This window comes from Anoplopoma fimbria, chromosome 10 (genome assembly GCF_027596085.1).
Source record: "Anoplopoma fimbria isolate UVic2021 breed Golden Eagle Sablefish chromosome 10, Afim_UVic_2022, whole genome shotgun sequence".
In the NCBI taxonomy this organism is placed as follows: Eukaryota; Metazoa; Chordata; class Actinopteri; order Perciformes; family Anoplopomatidae; genus Anoplopoma; species Anoplopoma fimbria.
The window spans coordinates 17,923,546-17,950,866 of NC_072458.1; the positions used below are offsets into that span (position 1 = coordinate 17,923,546).

General features: G+C 38.1%; 1 protein-coding gene across 3 annotated transcripts in view; it reads right to left on the reverse strand.

Annotated features, from left to right (window-relative positions):
* The window catches only part of thrb (thyroid hormone receptor beta), an 84,511-nt gene extending 58,911 nt beyond the window's left edge, over positions 1–25,600 (reverse strand). For 2 of the 3 annotated variants that reach the window (XM_054606022.1, XM_054606019.1), the window contains exon 1: positions 25,226–25,600. The gene's annotated coding sequence lies outside the window, so the exon portion shown is untranslated. Of the gene's footprint in view, positions 1–10,892; positions 10,918–25,225 lie in introns of those variants that run through there. The other variant, XM_054606021.1, reaches the window with a different exon arrangement.
* Between the last annotated feature and the right edge of the window lie 1,721 nt (positions 25,601–27,321).

The window sequence follows — 27,321 nt, forward strand, 5'->3', positions numbered from 1 at the left end:
TTATTTTCCATAAATCCCAGCAAGAAGTTGACTCATCAAATTGATGTAATGTTATGACAAAGCACCACAAATACTTGACTAACTCCTCATGCTGTATGAAGGCCTACAGTGGAAGATATCAGAGCCGGTAAGATGGTCCGTAGTGATTGTTCAGCCTTTCACAGCAGGTGGTCTATTCAGCGCTCAAAAGCAGGATCACACACACACACACACACACACACACACACACACACACACACACACACACACACACACACACACACACACACACACACACACACACACACACACACACACACACACAAAATCCTTGCCACTGTGCTAGCTCTATTTAGAATAGAATGGAGGATAGAGAGGGTCCTCTCTAGAATTGGAGAGGAACTTTGACCAGTGAAACCTTTCACTGTGGTGAAGTCAACTTGGGCTTTAGAACCACAAAGCTAAAAAAAATACTTTTGTCATGTGTCAGTTTCATCTACAGACAGGACATAATCAAGTCACAGCCTGTCCAGAAAGCTAAGACGGGAGGTTTTTCAAAGTCTGAAACTGCTGGTCCCCTCAGGGGAAATAGAGACCACTGCACCCAAACATACACCTTATTTCTATTTCATGAAGTATAATGTTGCAGATGAGTCGGTAAGTTAGCTGTGCACTACCATTTGAACACCGTTTCTTTAAACTATATTTGTTAATATTTTTGACAAATTGACACCGTTAAAAATACGCCAAATTAGCTATTAGCAGTTACAGTTTGTAATGTACCCCAAAAAAATGTTTTACCAATACAGATAACTATTTACGAATAAATTTGATATTGAAGAAAACTTAAAAACACGTTTATTCTCAGGCCAATAAATCCATTACCATGTACCTATAGTTACATTACAATTTACCAATACATTTTAATATAGACAACTAATAATAAATGACTTTGATACTGAAGAAAACTTAAAAACACGTTTATTCTCAGGCCCATAGATACATTATAATGTATCCATAGAAACATTGCAATACAGACCACTATCAATGACTTACTTAATACAGTAAATAAACTTAAAAACATGATTATTCTCAGTTCTTTAGATGTAAGTAGCATTTTTTCTTGTCTGCCGATTTGAAAACTTTTATTCACAATGGACATCGAAGATAAAAATATCCTCAGGGAGTGTAAGTCACGCTGAATGTATAAATGTGTGTGTGTTAAGATGTGACTGAGTTAGGACTCCAAGAAGGAGTGAGATTTTTGCAACTTGCAACTTTCCTCTCCAGGGAGGACGCCTCACAGCTGGAAATATTCTTGCTCTTACAAACTATGATCATCAGATAATCTGTATTCCTTTGCTCTATATTTTTATTTCATTTATTATGTATTTGCTATCTTAAATTATTAAACGTTCACTTGTTTCTCACTACAATAATAATTTCTGCTAAAAAAATGTGCCTGAAGTTCTTTACAAAAAATGTATTACAACAATGATAGATGATGATATTTATCCTTCAAAATTGTTATGTGACAAATAACTCTTCTTTCCTCTCTGTATAAGATCAAATGATGTATTATAGCACAAACTAAAATAAAAAAACCCAGTGGGAGGACGTAATTCTCGCCTTATCCTTATTAACAGCTTCTTGTTATAGCCACAGCCTCAGTGGAGAGGGATCACAGAGGAGAAGCAGATATGAAAACAAAATGGTGCAATAAGACCATGCGAGAGAGTCAGCTATTTCAGTGCATTATAATTTCAGAGAGCTCGGAGTGAGTCAGCAAAAGAGGAGAGAGCGGATGAGGGAAAAAGACAGAGGGTTTAAACGAGGGAGACTATCGGGGAGCGTGACAGATGGTTGGTGTAAAGGGAGGAGAGAGGAGAAAACGGATCAGGCAAACTATACAGAGCGGCATCGAACAACATCCAGAGTCCAGAAGGCCCTTTGAAACAGCGGGGTGATGAAACCTCCTGTGTTTGTTGGCAGTGGGACAGTGCAGGGGCCACGCAGCTCCGAGCGTCACAGCCAATGCATTACATAACAGGCCACAGTGCTGAACACTCCCATTCCAGCTCCCCTTAAAGGTGAAGGCACGCTGGCCACAAAGACAGGAGGACGGAGAGAGGACTGGAGCTTAAAGCCACGTTAGCTGTATGTTTAAATAAAATGTTCATTATACTCCAATATTTAGAAATGTTAGATGGATCTATGGATTAAAAACAATGTCAAATCAAAGCAGAAAAGATCTGCAGGTGTGTTATATGGGAATTTAATGCAAACTATATAGCTGAATCTAATCAACCAGCACTATCCAGTGTGGGAAAATCATTATAATTTTTTTATTTTTAAATATAATTTTCTTGTCTTTTTGCCTTGACTGGACAGTTGGTAGTTCAGAAAGACAGGAAACAAGGAGAGAAAAAAGGGGTATAAGATGCAATCAAATCATAGTTTTTGTGTTTATAAGTTATTGGATGGGAGGGGTCTAAACCATTCGGCCACTGTAATGTCCCTATCCATATGTTTTATATAAAAAAACTGAAACAGATTGAGGCGTCAAACACTACAGCTCTGTTGTACAACCTGAACATTCACTGTATTAACTGTTCAGATTTTTAGAAAAGAGTCTGATATACCTGCCAGACAAAGTTAGCAACTTGTTTTGCTAAAACCCAGATGTTGGAGTTGCAATCATCAGGTAAACAACAACACAATTCCAAATTAATATTGTTCCCCGTCTGCTTTATATGTAAAAAGTAGAGATGTCGGATCGGTATCAGAGCATATTTTGGTCGTGTGTTCTCTGCAGCCGGTGTAATCTGCCAGACATTGTTTATGAGCTAAAAGTAGCTCCACTCTGTAACAACCATTGTACAGTAAATTCATCGCCTTCATATTAATAATTTAATCTCATCAACATAATTGTTTTGAACAAGGACTTTTTAGATTTTGGATCAAATGACTCCCAAATAAGGAATAAGTTCCCAATTTAAGAACGCTCCAGCTGTTATTTCAATGTGACAAATGCATTTTCAGCTTTTAAGTAATCTGCTTCAGTGGGTGAATGAATTTTCTAAGAATGCCATGAGTTCAGTGTGGATTTCAAAACACAGCTAACCAACTTCTTAATAAAGACTGGGGTGTGTCTGGTATTGCAGAGTTTTACAGCTGCATTTCTCTCACGTCTACTGCGGCTATTGTTGGTGGAGGAATTTGCATCTCCGCCTCTAACATACCGACAACGACTGTTACAAACCAGAGCCCAAAGCTATTGATATGTCATTGTAAGAGACTGACATTAAATATAGATACTTTTTTTCTTTGCTTGCCACTGCAGCTACACTAGAAATATCTTAAACTGACTAAATGTCATCTCTAATTCACTAGTATAGTTTGGTCTTTTGTCCACGGAAATAACGGCAACGCTCTAACGTCGTTAAATTCCATAACGGACCCCTGGAACAAATGTATGAATGAACGAACGATCGGGAAGCAACATTTTGTGCTTCATAAAAGGTAACATTGTATTTATTATTGTCTATTAATTCTGCTTATTGTTACAAATAATATATTTCTACCTGTTGTCTTTCAAAAGATAAATAACGGCCGGTAACATCACTTACAATGAAATAAGCCAGCACTTTGAACGGGCCAACCTCAGGTACAACCCATCTTCCCACTGCTCACAATGTGCACAGATGTGGATCCAGCATTACCTGTAAAACCTTAAATGTTTTATAGGATCAACAACAAAGGAAACATTTTATATCCCTTATGTTTTGTGGTATATTTAATCTAAAACATGGTTGACGCCCATAGGTGTTAACCTGTCTCGCCAGAGGGATGATTACACAGAACTATCTGAGAAGCCGTCATTATGAATAGTTTGGAAAGCACTTTCAAAAAATCCTTGGCAGGTGATTAGATGAACAGTTTGTCTATCGCCACCAGAAGAGCCAGTAAATCAAACTGTTGCTGACGCCAGTTGGGAGAAGAGCCCAAACATATTTTCCATCGATAAAAGCCTTCAGTGCTGTTCTCCACTTTTCTTTCAATGATGAAATAATCTCCAGTTCTGATATAATTGACACTGTGGGAAGATGGTTGGTACCTGAGGGTTGCCCGGTCAAAGTGCTGGTCTATTTAACTCTTAATAGAACCATAATTTACTAAATTAACATCATGCTGTATTGAAGAAGACTTGAAACTAACGTTTGAGACCATAAACTCATGTTTACCATGTTCAATGAGGTAATTAATCAAGTGAGAAGAACTTCATTTTGCAACCAGAGGAGTCGCCCCCTGATGGCCATTAGAGAGAATGCAAGTTTAAGACACTTCTGCATTTTTGCTGCCTGGACAAGATGGATTTTTGTGTGATCTGTCGATATCGCAAGAATCCAGCTGCCGATCAAGAAAGCATAGAGGAGGCATCTCTGAAACTTTGTGATGAATGGAAATCCCCCAGTGATGTTTACCACTTTGTTCAATAAGGTAGAAAAGAAAAAGAGCTTTCAACAATGTTTCAGTCCTGCTGCTGGTTTCACATCTGATGACTGAAAAACTAAACAAAGGGAAACCCATGAAGACAACCACAAGAAACCCCGGGCCAGGGTTTGGAGTATCTTCTCTTAGCCATCAGCAATGATGTAATGCATGCTTCAAATTAATCTTATTAAAAGGATTAGGCTGCCGTTTTATCCATGTTTTTCTTATTGTCAACAAGTCCCATTAAAAGACCAAACCCAAATGATGTGTTCGTTTCTCAACACTTTTTGATTTCCCCTCTCTACTGTCTGTGGCAATCCGCCCATTTGCTCTTATCAAACAAATAAATCTTTAAAATTACTCAAAGCAGTTTTTTATGCGTTCGTGGCGGACTTCTTTCAGATTTATCCACATTTGGTTGTCCAGTGAGAAGCAGAGTGGTTTACAGTTTGTGTGATTGAGTCAAAATAAATGTAACTCAGTGATGAGTCATTTGTCTAATATATTGGACAACAATGGAGCTCTATGGCACAAAGAAATTAGATACATCAGCCCTCAAATACACATGCTTATTGGTAGATAAATTCAGTGAGTATTTGGGTATTTTCATGGGATTTGCTGACATGAAATATATAGAATATCATCAGCTGTATCCTTTAACTCCAATGAACATACAAGTACAACCTTCCCTAAATTTGAACCCATAAGATGTGGTAAGTCTCACAATTCAAGTACTTTGTCTCCAATTCATAACATGTTAGCTACAGTATTGATCATATTACCCGCAGCGGTTAAACTTGTTCATCCATATAACTGAGTACTGCAGTTCAATGCCAGCACGGCTGCAGTTTGTCTCCATTCCTTCTGGCATTACATAGATTTTAGGTTTTACGAGCTGCTGACAGCAATGAACGCTTTAGTATACTGCATGTGAATGTCTACATGACAACCAGCATGATAGGCTACACAAAAATACATAACAGATGTTAAGATATAGATCGACAACATCCCTGAAATTGTGCGGCCTGGATGGTAATCCACAAGGAGAACGCAACTGGTGTACCACATTAGCATAACCCACCTACCAGCTCTTTCCCCCACCTCTCCATGTGGTATCAATATTCTACGCAGATGATCACATGCCTTCTTAGCCCAATTCACCCCATCACTCGGAGTGCACCACAGAGCCACACAGACAGGGGCAGAAAAGTGAAGATGAAGGCTTTTACAGCTCCTCTCCCTCCGTTTCCATGAATAATTCAACCACATCCAAGCCTGAGAGCATTTTTCAACTTTCCCTGAAGCATGAAAATACAGCGCAGCTCCACACAGACTGCCAGGGGGTTCATAAGCTCCTCACACCTAACATAAATCCACTCACGATTATCACAGGATCACATTAGGGCCACACAACTAGAGGGTTTGCTCAAGGCACCGGCACAGGTAGTGTGTAAACCCGCACAGGGCCCTGTGTTATCCGTTTTGTAGAAATCCTGCACTGAATCAGGGAATATGGATTTAGAGACATAATTAGAAAGTGATGTGGAAAACCAAAGGAGATACTTCCCGTGATACAGATAAAAAAAAGAACCTCCTCATTTAATACTCGCAAAATGTAATGGGAAGAAAGCTGCGTGTGTTTTTTTGGGCGGAAGACACATCAAATCATTTAAATTCTAGAAACAATCAACAGGTGTTTTACAAAGACCACTCTCTTTTTCAATCAAACGTAATGCTTCTCAGTAAAGAATGGCATATTTCTGCATTATTTTAGATTCAGAATCTGACAAACATTTGGTGTTGTTTGTCTCACCAACATTCGTAACAAAACGCCTTTTGTCTAAAGCACTATGTCAAAGTGTGATGATCAGAGATGTCATCTGTTGTTTGTCTGCTGGTCTGAACTGACAAACACACCTCCCCCTCCAGCTTTTACAATGTGATTGGCTGCTGTGACGTTGATTCAAAGTATAGCTGTTCAGTTAAAAATTGTTGGTGATCAAGTCAAAGTCACTAGATTATTGACTTGAAATAAAAAGTATAATTAATCAAAAAAATATATAGAAAATAAATGTTTTTTTCTTTAACAAAGAAGCCAAAGTTCTACAATGCTACATGTTAAACATAAGTAGCAGTATAAAACATTGCAAAAATAGAATCCAAGCTAAAACTGGCCAATTTTGATTACAATCAGGAATAATCTGGTCAAGGAATAAGCAATTACATCTCACGGTTTTCTCTTCATTGCGCCACCGACACGTTTTGTTTTTTAACCAAAATAGTACTGAGGTTTGATTCTTGAATTAAGGACTAAAAAGAATTAGACTAAGACCTGATCTGGGTACCGTTCAGCAGATCCCTACATGGCCACACAGTTAATATCCAACAAGGAATGAAAGCTAAAAAAGGAGTGAGACTCACCTGTAGTGGTGTCAATGGTTCATTATCACAATCCAGTCACATAGAAGAAAGAGAAAGAATACATTAGTGTATTGCAATGTAGATCACAGCACATTAAACTCAGTAAGTCAATATGTCTCCAACGCAGAAACTTATTCAATTGAAAACTTTGAAAACTCTGGAAAGTTATTCGTATCCAAGGAAGGATCAACGCCAGACTGCACAGACTTATCCAGTTTAAGTGGTCTGAGTATATTTCAATTAGTGGAAGGTTTAACTTTAAGCCCTTCTTTCAACTCTAGGTTTGTTCAAAAATAACACACTGAATAGATGAAATATTTGTGTTGAAATGTCACTGGGGATAGCCTGCTGAAACGAAGGATTGAGAAAGACGTGTATGTCAGCATAAAGGTGGCAATATTATCTGCTGTCAGCAACACAGGTCAAACTCTGTCGGATCCACACGGGAAATGACAGGAAACTACACCAGTGACTTGTTCCTGTTCTTCAGTCATATATGATTCAATGCTTAACGACTGACAATCCATGTGGGGCTTTCCTGCACAGAACATGGTTTTAAAGAATCAACGCTTAATCTCAGCATCCCCCAAAAACATTTGATAAGGACATAGAAAAATAATTAAAATACAATGTCAAAAGGCACCGAGGCGGTCTAGTTGGAGCCATAACACAACTGCGCGTCTGTGAAGGGGGGAAATCAGGTGCATCAGGTAAATATTCAAAGCAGGCGAGATGGATGACGCAAATAGATTCAATTACAGTTATCTGCCAAATGATGTAGATGCCAAGAACAACAACAATGTTGGAAGAGTCACTTAAGCTCAGTTTGTGCTGTGATTAGCTGCACAGATTGTTAGTGACTTCAAATCAACAGAAAAGATCCCTAGCTGGGGGTTTCCTGCTGTTTTTAATAAAATTTCAATTCTGCCATATCCTTAGAGTTGACATTCCGTCCAAAATTGCGGTACCTGCATCAGTCATATGCAAGTGATTTGTATTTCTTCTTGGTTTTTTCTCTTATTATTCTCCCGGATCCACAATTATGGAGCAAGTAGCGGATATTACTAATGAAAACTTGGAGAATAACCATCAGATAAACTGACCATTCATTAGAAAATACAGATGGCTTGTATCGTACCATTCACTAAAAGGGATAGTTCAACATTTTGGGGAAATACGCTTGTTGCCTTTGAGAGTACAGAGCTGGAATCAGGACGTGGTTAGCCTAGTTTAGCATGAAAACTGGAAGCAGGGGGAACCAGCTATCCTGGCTATGTCCAATGTTCAAAATAAACCTATACCTGTAAAGGTCATTTGTTATTTTGTTTGTTTAATCTATACACAAAGAAAATTTTATAATTACGTGCAATATTTTTTTTTGATGGTGTTCTCATAGTGCCAAAGGCTTCACTTATTGTGAGTCTAGGAATATACACATATAGTAGTAGTATTAGTAGGGCTGTCATATACATATAATTATATGGGCTGTTAAACATAATACTGACACTTCAAAAACTCGTAAAAAATACATAAAAAAAACCAGATTACTCACATTTGTGTTTTATCATTGAAACAATAACTTGAAAAGTAAAAGTAACAGTGTTCCTGCTACCAAGGCTAGAAGAGGATTAGACTACTAAAAAGAAGATTAGAGATAGTGTAGGCTTCTTAATGCGCAGCACATTAAGCTTATCACTGTCTCGTCATCAAGGCCTACTGGGAAAACTCTCCACTCACACAATACTATGTTGTCACACTGTTGCCTCAGCCTGTATAAAGGATATTCTATTCATTTGGTTGACGTAATGTTTTCCAAGGCTATAATCATGGAAGACTGTATTCATGAGTGCCATGGAATACACAAAGCTAATAAGTTCAGCATTTCCATGAGTTGTTCTTCTGCTTTGTAATTTAGTATTTAGGCTTTTTGAAGTTATTTCCACATTCCGGTTTGGTTTTGCACCACAAGGCCACCACAGCTAACGGCTTACGGTTGAAGAGCTCAGGTCAAGGCGTTTCTCAGAAAGCAACAGGCGTGTTCAAGAGGAAAAAAGGATAAATAGCAGACAAAAAAAAAAAAATTAAAGGTCAATGTGGTGTAAGACAACAGCTACAGCTTTTACTTAAAAACCTGTGAGCAGGCACCCTGCCTGTCTTTTATATTGGAAGAACACTAAGTCTGGCTGCCACACTTTTATTTGTGAGCGCGTGTGTGTGTGTGTGTGTGTGTGTGTGTGTGTGTGTGTGTGTGTGTGTGTGTGTGTGTGTGTGTGTGTGTGTGTGTGTGTGTGCGTGTGCGTGTGCGTGTGCGTGTGTGTTTCTGGGAACTGCCGCACAGTTTGCTCTCCTCACTGAACTTTAAATTTGTATGCTGCACAGTAACCTCTGTGATCAACAGCAGTCTTTTCCAATCCACAGGGGTCCCTCTTAGAGAAATGTCAAAGAACTTTTTCTTTCTTTTTAAACCAAAACACAACACACATTAGTTCCAGGCTGTTTTGCCACAATGCCAATTAAAAACGGTCAACCTGGGAGGCTAAGTAAGTTTAGAGTTCACTGCTAAACTGCCAAATAAGACTGAAGCCGCAGTCACAGTCAATACTTTGAATCTTTGTTAGCTGTTCGCTCATTTAAATCACTGCTGTACGCCGGTTTTTGCAGCGAGCTCCAATGCATTTAATACTTAATAAATAAATGAATAAATAAGACATTATGAAATAAATACTATAAATAGACTGTAAAATATCGAATGAACTAATAAACCAAACCAAAAAATCTATTAATTATGAAATGTTCTCCGCTTACAAGTATAGGAGTTTCATATTATACATGGGTGTTGTGGTGAACGAGTCAGGTGCGCTGTATTGCCTTCACTTATGGAGTAACAATGCATGCATTTCTGTATGCGTTTCCCATGAAACACAGCCAAAAACCCCATCTATCTGATCCATCCACTCCCAATAATACATCTGAGCATCTACAGTGTGCTGAGAACACAAAAGCATTAATGGGCTTTGATACAGCCCTTTTTTATAAAAACCACTTGCATCAGAGAGCAGAGCCAATCACACCCCGTGCAAACAAACCTCACGCAAAGCTTTTTCTAACACTTTCCCAGCAAACCAATAAATATTTGCTGAAGATCCAAATGTTTGAATTTTAAAACCAAAACAGATTGCCATTTAAGCTCAGATTTTTTTTACTTTCCACACCAAAACAGATTTAACTGCAGTGTTTAGCCGACGTTAATCTACAATACGCTTAGGACTAATTGCGGTAAAAAAAGGTTAAAGGTACGAAAAAAAAATCAGCTTTAGTCTCAATCCAACATTAAGAGCAGTTGGAGGGCTGTGGCAGAAGCACTAAAGCCGTTTGTTTACTTCTCAGCCATTTCCTCCAAATCAGGGCGAAGCATCTGATTACTTAGATGTCTGAATCTAATTAGCCAAATGTGTCTCTCTCTGAAAATCCCACTGCGAAGGCACAAAACTGGGATTTCTCTCCGAAAACCTTTCAACAATGGGAATCCCCATGTCCCATCCTCTCACAACAAACACATACCATCTTGTAAATCCATTTCCAAGGTGTCGAGTACAACACATTGACTGCAGACTTCCTCTGCAGCCGTGCACACGCACTTTTCTTTTTCCACTAAAATCCTCCAGTTGACAAGTAAAGATAAAGTCTGCAAAAAATAACCACTCAGAACTCAGTGTTTTGCAGGATTCTTTTTGCTCTTGGAGTGATTTTAACTTGAACCGACAACCATGCACGCACACACACACACACACACACACACACACACACACACACACACACACACACACACACACACACACACACACACACACACACGCACACACTCATGTACTAGAGACTGACATATGGTATAGGGAACAAGAAAAAGAAAAAAAGAAGTGACACAGGAAGAGAAAGCAGAATGACGGATGAGTCAAGTACACCTCATGGCAAAAGAAATGCAAGAAATCTTGGCCAACCTGTGTTCTTCTGCACAAACATACATACAGATCCATAGAGAGTCGACATGACGCCAAAGAAAAAAAAGAAAACAAGGCAGTTTTGTCTTAAAGTGTGTAGCATCCAGGGCACAGTCTGACAGCTTCCTCTCTGCCTAGCTATCTGTTTTACTTCCTTCTGTCGAAGTGTCTGGCTCTGTGATATGCTGAGAGAGGGGAGAGGAGGAGGAAGAAGGAGTGTGACTGGAAAGAATATGGCTGCATGGTTGTTTATCACAGTCATTTATCAAACTAGTCCATGGCTGATATAAAACTTGGCCAACATAGATAAATAAATAGCTAGAGAACATTATTAATCCTAATTGCAAGAGTTAAATCAGCCTAGTCACATATGAAAACAAAATAAGGGCAGAAAAAAAACTTAAAATAATTTTGTACGTATGTTTTTAACCATCTGTATATTATTCGATAGAGAGCTTCAGTTGTGTAAAAACAAAAATGCAGAGTAGAACAAAAATAAAATGTTAATTTTCATTGATTTTTGTCACTTTTTTTTCTTATGGGATGTATATATTTAGCGGTATACTGTAGAGACGGTGGTTGCTATGTCACCATGGATGTACAGACAACGACTACCGTAGTACTTTTGATACAGACGAAAACGTTTAAACAGGTAAGACCTTAACTTCAGTATAAGGAGCGTCTCTTTATCTGTGATTTTATAAGTAGGTTTATTGACATTTATGGACAGTGGAGATATGGCTCATCAATCATCATTGAGTCCAGCAACATGTGTTTGATGTTCCGCATTTATTATTTTATGACTGGAAGAAGAAAGCTAAAGGTGGTAGCCTTCCTCGTAGCACTTATTGCACTCGTATTAGTTGCTGCACTTATTGAATTTGTATTTGTTTACTGCACTTATCCTATTCGTAGTAGTTTGTAGCACTTACTATATTCGGATTAGTCTGTTGCAATTATTGTTTTCGTAGTAATTTGCCTCTGCACTATACTTTTGCTCTGGCTTATGCTTTGAGATGCTTGTTTAAGAAAGGAGATGCACTTATGACTTCTGGTGACTAGTAGTTCTCTTGAATACCTATGTTGAATACACTTCCTGTAAGTCGCTTTGGATAAAAGCGTCTGCTAAATGACTGTAATGTAATGTAATGTAATGGTAAAACTTCACAAAATACACTTGTGATACAACAAAGTATAATATTTGTGCAAGAATATGTCCATGCCAGATGTCCATCGATATATACATATTATATATATTCTGTACAAAAGTTTAGACTGCATGTGGTGTAACAGTGAAGTCTCAGGTGGTTACCTCTTAAAATTGAAGTCAATCCTTAAAGGTCTTAAACTTTGTGTCTCTACTTCTCACCTGATTTATTTCCTCAGTAAACATTGTGAACATGAGTTTATGGTCTCTATAAAGAGTCAAGTTTTCGTAAATTATGCGTTGTTTGGTATGGGACTTCTATAAACTCCATGTTTATTTCTAACAACTTCAACCCTTTCAAAGTATGTTTCAGTTCATACAAGTTGATTGGAACGTTTTTGGTTGCCTAAAATGTCTCATTCATGTTTGGTTGTACTTTGTTGTAGCTCCACCTACTTGGCTCACTACTGGGGACTTTTTTTCTGTAACATTAAATTGTTCATGGAAAGATAAATTCACTGTTTCTTTTTATTACTTGAAAATAGCATGCCAAGAATCAGAACCAGGAGTGAGTATAACCAGAATAATTAAGTGTTACTGGAATTAAAATCCAAAATGGAAACAATAATTGCCCATAATGAATCATTTTTGTCTCTTGTTCTTTTCTCTAAAATCTCAAATTCTGTGTTTATTTTCCTTAATTCTCAAAGCCTTTCATAGCTGTGTTTCTAAACTCTGGTTCTCTTTCAACATCTGGACTACGTGCAGGAAGAACAACTGCAATGGCGGTAAATTAAAATGCATTTGAAAAATATATTTTGTTGAGCAACTCAGACTTAAAGCTTTTAAATTGAGCTTGTGGGATATTTCTCTGCCCAAGCAACTATTTTTAACGATTGACCCAATCAGTTTTTGTGCTTAGATTCTCTTTTTGAAAGATGTACACACGACCTGTTGCAGATTAGAAGGTTAACCACCTCACAATATGACCCTTCTGTATTTATATCATTTATATAGTGTCCAGAACTATTTCCACGTCTTGCAGCCAGGCCGCAAAAACCTCTTGAAGTAATAATTCATGCCAGAAGTAACATCTTGATATTTTTTCATTTAGGTTTGTAGGTTTTGTATAGATACTGTCAGCAGCTTGGCTCCTTACAAAAAGAGGAAAGCCAGATCAACGGCTTTTTATCACAGTAAGAACACACCTTTGATAATTTTAACACATTAAATCTCTCTTTCAAACACCCATTCAAGCCTGACAGATGGCTAAAGAAAAATATTTCAAGTCCAATCCATTACACTTCATACTTGACTTCAAATCAACCATGTTTGGCTACCAAATATCTGACTGTTTAGCTGCTAAATGCTCCACTATGTTCACCAGATGCTAAATGCATCTGTCTGTTATTAGTCTACCGTGGGCTTATCAGAGCTATCTCTGCTGCTGCTGCTGCTGGAAATTTGGTTGATGGAATCGGGAGAACTTTACTAAATGTTGTGATCTGTAAAACCAAAACAACAAGCTAAAAGATGCTAACACGCTCTGTAGAGCCGTGGTGAAATCCTTCCCTGTGAGTTTGTCACTATAAGTGATTACACACAGTCATTTGATCCATTGAGAAAACCAAGAAATATTACTGAGTGCAGTTTTTACGAGTACTTTCTATGGTTAGCTCTTAGCTAACATTAGCTTAATCCATTGCCTCCTGTAGAACATTAATGATAACCTCAACGTGATAGGTTAGAGTTAAATCTATGCGAGATTGCCAATATGAGCGCCATCTTTCACATCATACTTCCTCATTTGACCCGTTTCAATAGAAACTTATTGATTAGAGCAGCTTCAAAGTTTTATTCAACTGCAACTGATAATATTGTCCGACTGCTGGTGTGGTCCTTTAAATAACTCAGCATGTCTGTGATTACACAATAAGCTTTTATTGCGAATGGCAACGACTACACCTTGCAAATTTCCCCGCTGCGGGACTAATAAAGGATTATCTTATCTTATCTTATCTTATGGAAACACCAACAAGCACTCAACATCTGGATAACACCTTTCACGCTGTGGAGCATGGAGGCAACTTCATGCTTTAGGAATGGATGTCTCTAGCAGTGACTGGGAGTCTGGTCAGGACTGAGAATATGAACTGAGCCGAATACATAAAAACCTGAGAAGAAAATATGGCATGAGTGGCCGAGGCAGCGGGCCAGGGCAAAGCTGGAGTGGCTTCAAGTTTGAGTATCCTTGAATGACCGAGCCATCGTTTAAACTTGAGTTAGAGATCACAGCTAACCAACAATCCCCTCCAAGTCTGACGAACTTTAGAGGATCCCAAAGGATGAATCTGCTCAAATCTATGTTCAATCAGTTTTAATTAAAGTAGAAGGCAATGTGGAACAAAAAAGGGGGGGTTGTAAAAAAACTGGATGAAGCGAAGTAATATTTGGCATTTAACTGAAGCCCTTATCATTGGCGAGAGGCCACAGCTCAAGGACTCACACTGACTGTTTCTGGGTAACAGCCTGCAAGCTTTCTGATAAAAGAAAAGTCCTTCTAGTCAACTCCTGATCTTGAAACATGCTCCCAGAACTCAAGATACTAAATATAAGTAGGTCTTCCGATGTCACTTCATTGGCTTTGGGCTTTCTATCAAAAATAACACCTTACAGAATGTTTTTCTCCATTCAACGGCTCTTATGAAAGACCTCCAGTCAATATGGCTGGAATGTTAATTGATGTACTGTCACTCTTTCATGGGCACCCCGGCTGACTTTGACGCATGCGGCCGCTCGGATATGAAGGTCAGGGAAAATTAAAGAGTCTACTGCTTAATTTCAACGGAATGAAAGATGTATTCACTGAGCTTTTTTGTTCAAAGCCCTGGGGTGCAGAATGACCATATGAATGAGCTTACATTGACATTATTAATATTTCTGCTTATTACCAGGTTCGAGTTGTGTGTTTGTTCATGTATATGTCACATCCTGGCTTTCAGAATATGTAAATGAAACCCCTATACCGGTTTTGAGAGAATCTATTATGCTGTAGCTAAAGAAGTCAGAATGAATGGGTGTATTGCAATATATGGACAGCAGCGCAACAGGGACAAGTGGAAAATGTTTCTGACAGCTGCAGAGTACAGTATGCGCAGCCGGCCAAACATTACACCACCCGTCACAGTTGGTCAAGAGCCCTGCCACCTCGTCACTATCACATTTTCCACACTGAAGTAGCAGAACATGCCACTGAAATACTCCCTTGTTGACAATACACTACTGTTGAAAAGTTTTGGAATCTGCAGTATAATTCAGACACTGAATCTATTATTATATTCGAAATAGTCTTTGCCCAAAAGGAAGAATTAATCTGCCATTTGGCGGATGCCCTCGCATGCTTGCATGAAAGGGGAGAATAAGTGAGGACCTTGGATTTTGAATTGGTTTTCCAGTCCACAAACAGTTAGTTACCGTTCATGGTGCATTTGCTTCCATTTTTTTTCTTTGGGCCCCCAGAGGTTTAATTGAATAGGTTTGAACTGTGATTTGTCCAAAGTGTTCAGCAGATAACCCATCATTAAACTCCAACAGTGATAACCATACACAACCCTTCATTTCTATTATGAAGATTTGAGAATTGTTTGATCCCAGCTTGTTCACAGTGTTGTGCCCTTGACACTAATACAGGAAGCTGTTCCTTTACATAAAACTGTACACATTTTGATGCCAAGCTTCCAACGACTGCTGATTTCCTTATATTCTTATTCAACCGTTGCTCAAAGGCATCTTTGTCTCTTTCTGCCCTTTCACTTGTTGGGCTGGTTGAACCGTTGTACAGCGGTTTGTTCTCCATGTACAATCAGGCTTTTGTAGCCGGCGATTCCAAACTTTTAATGATAATGTATATGTAGGTCTAAATGTTACACAAAGCATCTGACAAATATATAATTATGGTGACAGGAAACTGAATATTTAAAGCACTCTGTAAGTCATTTTGAAGAAGACAGACAGATTTCCTCATGTGCTCTGCATACCTTTGTTTTACACAATATGCAAAGTAACTGTTACTTTCCTTAATTAATCATTTTTTTCCAGATGAAATAAATTACATAATCCAATAACGAGTTGAGAAGACATTGTAATTTATAGTCTGTAGTCCTTGTGTGTTCATTATGTCGGTAGGATGGGGTCTGCTGGTACCCCTAGTTGGTAGGATTAAAGTTAAATAGGATTATTATCTTTTAAGAGCTTGTGGCTGCTCCATGTTGTTACAACAAAGTGGAGAAAGACCCTGTCAAGGCGTTTGGGGTTAGCTCTGGGGAGTGACAAGCATGGTTTGGTGCTTTCAGGTCTGATGGACAGTTGGGAGTTCGCATCTGGAAAAGAACAGTTGTTGCAGCAACTGTTCTCTAATGGCTCAGCTTGGTTATGCCATAATCCTTTAGGGCATAGTCATCATCCACACCAATAATCTTTAGTGGCTTTTCCAGGATGATATCTGGCTGCCTAAGTAAAAATATTAAGTGATTTATATAGTTATCAAAAGACACAGCATGGCTTATTTATGTGTGATTTGGTTGATAGTTCAGAGATACAGCAGCCTAGTTTTGGGGAATGTTACTGGGGTTTTTTTTTCCAGGTTCCCCAGAGTCATAAAGTACTAAATGTCTTAGAACCAACCTTTTTTATGTATTTTATGAACTCTGAAGTTATGCTATTCTGGCTCAAGTTTTGACTGGATCAAATAACGTAATTATGATCCTCTAGGCAAGGCGAGCTTTATCCAAGCTTTTGTCTAAGAGGAGGCTCATTGTCTCAATACTTAGAAAAATATCTGACCTAAAGCCATCTTTACACATAAAATGATCGCACTTGTCTTTTTTACAACCAAAGGATCTTGGGATAAAGCCACAGAGAATGTTAGACTAAAGAAAAGTTAACTGGCAACATAAGGAAACAACCCAACAACAACTGCCATATTCTGTTTCAAATGTCCTGATGAATTAAAGTTTGTGAAATTACTTTTTTTCCCCAACTTCAAAGCAGTGAGATCATACTACTAAATCCAAAAATCTCTCATGAGAAACAACCAAAAATGTTTTAACATTTTGTGTGAGTGCTGCAACCAATTTTATTTTTGTTACGGGTAAATCTCCGCTTAGGAAAAAACTCTATGTTATAAACAGGTCACGTGCGAACTTACAAACAACTGGTGCAACAGGTTGAGTTGGATGCAAACATTCCTAGACAGAGTGGCGACAACACTGAAAGCTACCATACACATTTCAGTACATCCAGTAAAAACACATAATCAAAGCTACACGGACACAGATGGTCGGTTAAATGTCTAGTTATTGCAAAGGATGTTGCAGAATGGGGAAGAAAAAGCATCAAACTGAAGCTAACATGACAAAAAGTCATAGTAGAATCCAAACACAACAGAACTGCCGCTGATAATCAGATCCATAACAAGACGCCAGTTGAGTGTGAGTTCACAGGGTTGAGGTTCTGGTTGTTTCAAAGATGTGTTAATCAAACGTCCTCGGGGCGAAACGCTGAGCTCCAAGTTTACTCTTTAATGTAGATACTGTAAGAACAGCAGCGGTATGTATTTCAAATAAACAGTCTATAGAGTAAAATCCATACTGACGGATGATTATTATGTGTGTCTGAACTATATCAAGTATCAGGTACAACAAAGGTAGCTCGGTGTTGAAAAATTGTTATCAAGCTACTCACAAAATAACTCACAAAGCGTTATTAATATTTGTATTAGGCCCATTGTTAGACTGAAAATCGACCCTATGTTAATGACGTCCAGGTAGAGACAGCACGAAAACGAGTGGCCTTGTACAGAAATGATTCAGGGTTTATGACTGTGGGGTCACTATCACATACTTTTTAATGAACTTAATGAACTGAGTCTGTACACAGAGTCTGATAAAAGCACAGCAGTTTTATCAGCTTTCGACCTTTTGATCAGGGAAAATACCCACACTGACGTGCATACCATGGTTATCAAAGGATATGTACATGGCCATACACAGATCAACTATAAAGTTGCTTGCTGAATAGATTTCACCATCAGCTTTTAAAATCATGCAAAAAAAACCCATATCTGCCAAAACAAATGGCACTAATAAGGCAAACGGACCTGAATTTGTTCAACCGAACCCTTCATGTTAGCTAACTTAGCTTCATTAAGTTAGATCAATACATTTTCATAAACCTTTCAGGACAACGTAATTCAAATTTGCACTGGCCAAATGTGTGTAAACATCTCTAATTCTGTTACATAATATGTAAAGTAGTTACAGCCTGATGTTAGGTATACACAGTGAGGTATACAGATTCACATAATGGTTTATTGCTTTGGACCCATTATTGGAATTACATACATAAATAGGTCTGTAATTAATGATCTTATTAAGGAGAAATTTCCAACTCTCTCCTCACAGAGATCCACTAATTTGTTCAAATTGTGTCCATAAATACTTAATACTTAAATATATAAAGACTTTTTTTCAGCGTGTATCCAGTATTTCCACTAAGGGTTTTATTTGTATCCCCAAATTGAAAATGCACAACAAAAAAAAGGTGGCCGGAAATGCAAATGAATCACATTTATAGTAATTGCTTAGTGTAATTGCATTATGTAGAGTGCATTCTCTATTATTTCTACTCAAATCTTTGGGACTTGCCATCTGCTGTTAAGAGGTCTCCCATCAGCTCATTAGCTCACCATACTATGTGTTGCTCTAAAGAGAATTAGCCAATTTGTTTAAGGGAATCCTTAAGGGTTTTTGTATTATTCCTACATAACTCAACTCGATAGCAACTTGTCATTAGACCTAATGTACATATCTTTTAAACTCTATTCTACCAGTTTGTAATGCAAGTTTTCCATCTAAACATTTGTAATCTCCCAAATTGAGATAACCCCAATGTCAACATTTCTCAGTCTTGACAAAGCGCCTTTCAGAGTCACTGATGCAACCGATTCCCCTTTAGGTTTGCAAAATGTTCAGGCCCCTGCCTTGCTGTTTACCTGTCGACCTAACTGTCTGCCTGCTTGTTTATGTGAGAGCCGTTAGCCTGATTCAATCCACCAGTCGTTAACTGTAATCCTGCCTCGATGACAGAGTGAACTGCCTTTAAACTCAACCAGTCTGAGCTTTTGGATCCCGTTACCTTGCAGCCTGTTACTGGAACCCTCGCAGCCGATGTGATTTCACTTCGCTAAAGAAAGCTCAATCCAACCTAACACGTGCAAAATGTATGAGCAGTTGATTAACGCCATTCAAAGCCTTTATCTGAGGGCGAAGGCCGGAGTACATTTCAAACTCTCTCCTTATAAAGATCCTCTGTTGGGAGGATAGAAATTAACTTGTGATCATTACGGAATATTGCAACTGCAAGATGAATTAATGTAGCTGCTGTTCATTGTTCTGTAGAACTCCACATTCAAGCCTCAACCAATCCACATGTGGCTGGGCAGCAGCTGCGGTTATGGTTAATTGATGAAATATGATATTTAGGTGGAGCAATGGAGAGATGAATGCTTCGGAAATAAAAAAAACAGCAAAATCAAAACTATAAAAAAATTAAGAACTCAGAAATAGGAAGTTATGTAAAATAGTTAAATTATTAAGATGGGAATTATATTTATATAAGTCTCATTTTAATAATTTTAATATATATATATATATATATATTATTATTATTTATTTTTTTAATTATTATTATTATTATTTTTTGTTAAAATTAGACCCGCCAGTGCAGGAAGGTTAATAATCCCTAAATACTGTAAAATCACCGTACAAACCCTTGTAACAGTGATTAATGCATTTCAGGCGGTAAACAGTTAGGTAGCTCCCACTAAATAGATATGCACCGATATCATATCTGAAATTATTAATAGTAAAATTGGAACATTGTAATGTCAGTTTCGAGGCTCTATATCATAATGCGATTGTGTATCTGCAATTTGGATTGGTATTTCAGTCTTAAACTGAAAAATACATGTTTAATTATCAGGCCACAACTCAATAATGGTAGTATTCCAAACGTTACATCATTTAGTGCCATAGACTTCTTTCCAGTACAATACCATACAATAGATTTCATCATAAACTGACACACAACTCATTTTAATAAGACTTATATTGGTTGTGGTGAGTGTTACAAAATCAACAAGACAGATAAATTCATACCAGACAACATTCACTGTGGAATGTATCAAGTTTCTCCCATAAGAACAATAACAGCTCTGTGCAACTACGAGCACGTCTGCCTGTACCTGCATGCAAACACACACTTGCCAACTTACATAGCCAACGGCTCTATAAACTACATCACCAAGTGGAGCAGTGCTGCGTTACGGGCTTTGAAATCACACCACAGTTTGTGGGTTTACGGGTTTAATTCTTCTCATTCTCCCGCTTAATTAAATCCCACAATATGAAGTTCCAAACGCCTACTAAAAGCAGCAGCTACTGCATTATCTGAATAAGAGAAGACAATTAGGTAACCCCCCCATGCATTGTACGGCATGAATCATCTGCTCGTGAAACAAGTCTTCCATTTTATATGTCTGGTCCCATGATCCTTTGCTCCACATGTATATTAAACACTGTACTGTATTGTAACACGAGTTGAACATTTTCCAGCAGAGTGGAAGCACATCTGCAACACTATTGCACATTGATTATTTAAAACATGTGGGACACACCTAATGGCGTCATTTTATTGCATCTGTCTGTTGTTAAAAAGCCGCACATGATGCATTACGGGTCTTACTCGTAAAAAAAGTAGTCCCTGGTTGCATCAGTGTGCACATTAAAAGGACTATGACTCAGTAAGTCAGTTAGCTCATCAAGACGACGTTGATGAATCTGATAGTTGGTCACATTTAATTATGTGCCAAGAAGTCATTACATTTTTAATGACCCGCTGTGGATACTAGCACTGAATATGATCATACTGGTTGCATATTTCATAATGAGATGTTTCTAGGATGGCACCATTGGCATATACTGTACCGCCTGTTGATAAAGTGAAGTTTTTTCATTTTTCATGTTAACATAGTAAAACATGGCCTCTGGGAGAAACTGTATATACATACATATACATATATTTCAGTAGATTAATGTGACTTGAAGCCTTACTGACAAAATATCTTCACTCAGAAGGCTGCAATTATATGAAAACTGAATATTCTTACTCCAATATTTGAAAATCAGACTTATTGTTAATTAATTGAATAGAAAATGATTAGAACTATCAATTGACGCTACTTAGGTCAATAGATTTGTTTGTATGTTATTGTTTTTTTTGCCTCTGATACTGCTGAACCTATCGTTAGTCCAATCTGTTATTTGTTATTCTTATACATTTTCTCCCAGAGCTGAAACTTTACTATTATTATCATTATGGATTAATCCCCCAGTTATTTTCTCGATTAATTGTTTGGTCTACAATCAAGCACAACCTCCGGTTCTGACGAGTGAAGCAAATGCGAATGTGTCTTTAAACTTGCATTCTCTTTACTGACCAGCAGGGGGCGACTCCACCAATTGCAAAAAGAAGTCTGATTGTATAGAAGTTTATAAGAAAATGACTCTACTTCTAACTTGATTTATTACCTCAGTAAACATTGTAAACATGAGTTGATGGTCTCAATCGCTAGTTTAAAGTCTTCTTCAATACAGCATGATGTTCAATTAGTAAATTATGGTGCCATTTAGAGTCAAATAGACCATAAAGCAGAGTATGCTTTAGGGCGGGGCTACTGCCGCTACCAGAGCCGTATACAGCGTCTCTACGTCATTCCTCCGCAGTCCAATTATGGTGACATCTGTTCATTGGTTGCGCAAAAACAACATGGCCACAGCCATATTCCAAGATGACAACGGCGAGATGTGTGTAAAATAAATGCACACTGCTCATTATGCTTCGGTAGCTTCACCTTTGCTTTGTCGTCAATTAGAGACACCTTTACTCGTTCAGTTGCTACCAATAAACATTAAAAGCCCTATAAGCCCTCACAGATGTTTCCACTTCTGATTGGACGACTGTGCAGGTTGAAGTTGGGCCGTCATGTGACGCCAACAAATTGATATAAACAGTTGCTTGATTCAATTTAAGTTGTACTCCCTCAACAATCTGCCTGTTATCGGGCTAAATAAATGAAAACACCCGTGTGTGTTTATCATGCATGTAGTACGTTTAATATTTACCAACCTCAAACTACAGGCCTACAATGACATCCATTCATTATAAATGATGCCAAATGAATGACAATGCTTTTAATTCAACCAATGCCAAGTTTCAAACCGCTGCTCATGAATTTAATGAATACACGTTATAAAATAATTCCTCTTAAATCAAATCAGCAATGTGAAGAACTGAATTGAATCAATTATATGTAAAAATAACTTCGTGAGAAACAGGGCGACAGCGTATGTGGAGCCTGACAGTAACGTTAAGTTTAATTAGATAAAAAAGATCCTAATCAACACTTTAAACGCACGCCTCTTTACCCGCTGTTTGTGTTCTGATGCCGCTGTGTTCCCATATAAAGGTGTCGAGACTTGTTTTTACAACGGTCGTCAGAGGGGTGGGGCATCCATCTAGCAGCCCAACAAGTTACAACAAACAATACAAATGGGGTAATTGCATTGAACAACCAATACTCATGCATTCATTTTTTCCCCCACTCTGTTAAATGTATTAATAGCAACATAAAAAGAATAAATAAGAAAACCCTACATCTGGTTCAGAAAATCTAATTAGAAATAGAAGTTAGCACGTAGATATGATATATAGCTAGTAAGCAAGTAGGTTAAGTACTTTTGGATTCATTTGAATTTAAAATAACTCTGCCATAAAACTTAATCAAAAACTAGATCATTTGACAGCAAATTGTATCAGATTTTTGTCATTTACTGTGAACGTGTTTAGATTTTTAAGATAATGACACCAAAATACTGCTCTCAGTTCAAGTTTGCGATCAGAGGATTCAAACAGCAATTTTTTAAAATCGTAAAGAGCGCGAGAATCTCTTTTGCTGGCTCAAATTTAGTACCACATTTGAATATGTATGCTCAAATCATCTGTTACGGTCCGGATTCTGCCCTCCCTCTCACAGATATTTAATTCTGCTCTTATAAATCCATGAATTTGAGCTCTCTAGGGTTGATTTGCGGACTGAGTGGCGGTCAAATGCGTTTTGTCGTCTGAGATATTTTTGTCATCAATATGCTTCCATACACAGGCTCCCACTGAACACTGCCGACGAGGCAGCTGGACGACCTTAAATACCCTCAACTGAGATCTGATGCTGCATTCAGTAGCTCCTTGGAAACTCCCCTTATTGCATGATGTAAAAACGACTCGTCATGTATTTGTGTGCTTGAAATGAAAATTGGCAGCATCAACTATGATTCAATAGTAATATTTATGCTATTCTTTTATTATGTAGAGATAAATAAACAATGTGCACAAACCAAAAAATGCTTTAACATGGAAATATATTATGGACAACATCATTTTAATATAACGCAGACTCCAAAATAAACTGGATATGATGCTTGCGGTCAAGTTATGATCTCACTCAGCCAATGACATCAGAAGTCTGTCACCAAATGTGACCATTTCTTGTCATTTGTTTTTTTGCACTGAGGAATGTGCTTTAATATATGCACATATTTACTCAATACACTGACTGATGTCATAATTATCAATGCTATTCGACCCTAAACCTCACATCTCGACACACAGTGAGAGAGAGAAACAAAACACTCCCACAGTCACCTTGCTCTCTCGTTCATGCACGAGTACGCTTGTATTTTCTGACAGCCAGTGAAGGCATCAATTTATGCTCATATGGTAAAAAATGTCACCTATCATACTGCAAAATACATATAAAATGATATATAGTATACATAAACAATAATTTGCAAATATCCCTCAGGTTAGCTGACTTTACACTCATGAACAAATCTTTCCTCGACATTAATGGCCCATCATGTCTTGTGACTACTTCACTACTACTTCAGTTTGTGCAACGTTCAAGTGCACTGAACTGTGACGTCCACAAGTCCAAGTCTGACCTCTGAGGTCACCAATGCGTTGTGAGACAACATCTGGCGCATTGTGCACGCCAGATGTGGAGAAGTTCCTGTTGTCGAAATGAAACGAAAGGAAAGGAAAGCAGTGAGCTAGAATGCAGAACTGACGTGTGTGTGTGTGTGTGTGTGTGTGTGTGTGTGTGTGTGTGTGTGTTTTAAGACACATGTGTAGAAGTGAAGCAACCCCTGCCAGTGCAGAATCACCATAAAGTCATAGGGTCGCTTTAACGCAGGGTTCTGAGGGAAATAACAACTAAACCAACTCCCTCCTGTACTGACAGAACCTCGACCCAAATATTTGACAATTTTATGATCTCTCGCTTTTAGTTCAAATTGACAGCCCAAATAAAACAACTTAAAAGGATGTTTATAAATGAACACAAGCCATTGTTCAATTCGGCGTGATTAAAAGACAGCAGGAATGAATTCAATCTAAACTTTTCCCCCGATTTAATTCTTCTCCTATTCCGCCTTCTCATGCAGACCAAAAAACACACACACACACACAATATATATATATATCGTGGGGCGAAAAGAAGCGCTGTTTCACCAATTTTTTTTTTTTTTTTTTGTTAAAGTTGAAATATCAAAGTATTTAAGTAGCGCCTGCTGGATTAATAGCACCGAATTATCACTGAGACTCAAGTTATTCTGGAAAGATCTAAAACGCGTTTCTCCAGGTGAGAGCAGTCGGCCGAATCGCAACACAAGCATTAAATTGCAACAAAAATGAATGTAGTTCGGCAAACACTATTCCCTCCACTGGGCACAAATGACACATTGGTGGGTGACGTTTAAATTTATTTTTTTTAAAAAGCGTGACAATTAACATGATCACTTGAGGAAGCGGCGTGTCCGGCCATGTAGCTGTTACACTGTCAACTAAGCTGTTTCTTTTTTTTTTTTTTTTTTTTTTTTTTTTTGGAGGGGCTGTCATTGGCTACAATGTTGTCAAAAAAAAAAAAAAAAAAAAAAAAATATATATATATATATCTATCTATATATATATATATAACCCTCCCCCCGAAAAAAAATAAAATATGAAAACATACCGCATATGCAAGACGAAGCTCCTATCCAATATTACTTGGAGTCCCAGTGCATGTGCATTCCTCCTCAACTGGAACCAGTGGTGATCTCCGTCGGTTCCACTGGACGGGACACAGCGCCAGTTTAACCTGAAATGACCCGCTCTAGTGCATATATCAGGCGTGTGCACCGTGTCTGTGCTGGGTGAGTGTAGTGTGGACTACCAGTGCATGCGGCTGTGGGAGTCTGTGTGTGCGCTGGTAGGCATTGGGAAAAAAACGATTAAATAAAAAATTAAATAAAAAAAAAACTTCTACATTGAGCCGAGAAATAAACACAGTAACGAAACTGACACATGTAGCGCTCCGACTGATCGCTACGGGGAATCAGAGAGCAGAGTCACGGGCAGGAACCGAACAGAATAAGCCTCGCCCTTATTATAAACTCCCCAAGTTTTTCTTTTTTTTTTTTTTTTTTTTTTTTTTTTTTTTTTTTTTTTTTTTTTTTGGTCGATGGCGGTTGGCTGTTATTCCTGTAAGGCCTGGTACATGCCGACAGAGCAGGAAACATATGGTCCAACTTAATATATGTGTGTGTGTGTTAAAGGAAATCCGGCAATTTTATAAATTATTGCTGTTGTTATTATTATTATTATTTAATACAAGGCTGTATTATTTATACTTATATTATTTCAATTTAATTGAATGTTATTGCAATTAAATTGAAAAACTATGACATGCATTGAAAACAATTATTTATAATTTTATTCATAATTAAATATAACTTCAATTCACATTTTTTTTTCATATATACATTACATTACATTACAGTCATTTAGCAGACGCTTTTATCCAAAACTTACAATCAGTAGTATATTACATATCATTCACCCATTCACACACTGATGACAGGCTACCATGCAAGGTGCCACCATCAGACTCTAACTAACATTCATGCAACATCCAGTCCACACCGATGGCAAGCCTTCGGGAGCAACTTGGGGTTAAGTGTCTTGCCCAAGGACACATCGACTGCCGAAGCCGGGTATCGAACCACTGACCCTCTGATTGGAAAACTACCTTGCTCTCATGGGGCCTGAGTTGTCAGGCTACATGGGTTTGCCACATGGGAACCAGGATGTTGAACCCATATGGGACCCACACAGGTTTCCCCAGCCGAAACCAACGCCCAAGTAGTACCCATGTAGCTCACATTTAAATCCACCTGGAGCCCACATGGACATGCTGGTTAGGAGGGAACATTTACTACTCTCAATGTTTTTGACCATCCTTGCTCTGCAATGACAAACAACAGTTATGTTGTATTCCTTCAAAAAACATCTGGTTGTGTGTGATCTTCTAAATCGACCTGATAGAAGCAGTCGCCTGTATCTCATTTGCTTCTTATATGTCTTAGTGTTGGATCCACTGTCATGGCAGAATAACAGCATCCAGGTAAATTATTAGTGGAAGGTCTCAAAGTCTTCTGGCAGCGGTTTGTGAATGTCCCCGTCATGCATAGCGTGCCGTTGAGACTGAGAGCTGTGTGTATGTGTATCCCTGTTCACTCACCTTACATCAACTTTTCTTTCGTGTACTGTATGTTTAACTTGGCTGCGCTCCAAGTGGGTAGAAGGACGCTAGTTGGGCTGCCTTTTATGCAAGAGTCAGTGTCTGTGCCTTAAACAGCAGTTATGTCTGACAGTGAGATGACAGAGAAGCGTACTGGATAGATTATCTACCACTCATCCAACAGATGTATGACATCTATGGAAAACTGTATTTTGTTTTAATGCAAATGAAGGCTGAGAGCTGCAATCCATTTACCACCATTTAAGTGGATGTCCAATCAGTGCCGATGGTACATGTAGTACCCTGAAGAGATAAATTCTCCAGTGCATGCTATATTGACCTAGAAGTTTGTCTTTTACACCAAACTAAGTCGGGCTTAAATGCCTCGTTAACGCCTCGTATAATACACTTAGTTGAAACGTAGACACAATCAACTCACCAAACAAGTCTTGGTTAGTCTTTACAATGCTCCCATTGTTGGTTTGGTTGAAATAAATCCTTAATTCACAGACCAAGATGTGAAAATATACCGGCTCTACACACGCTGT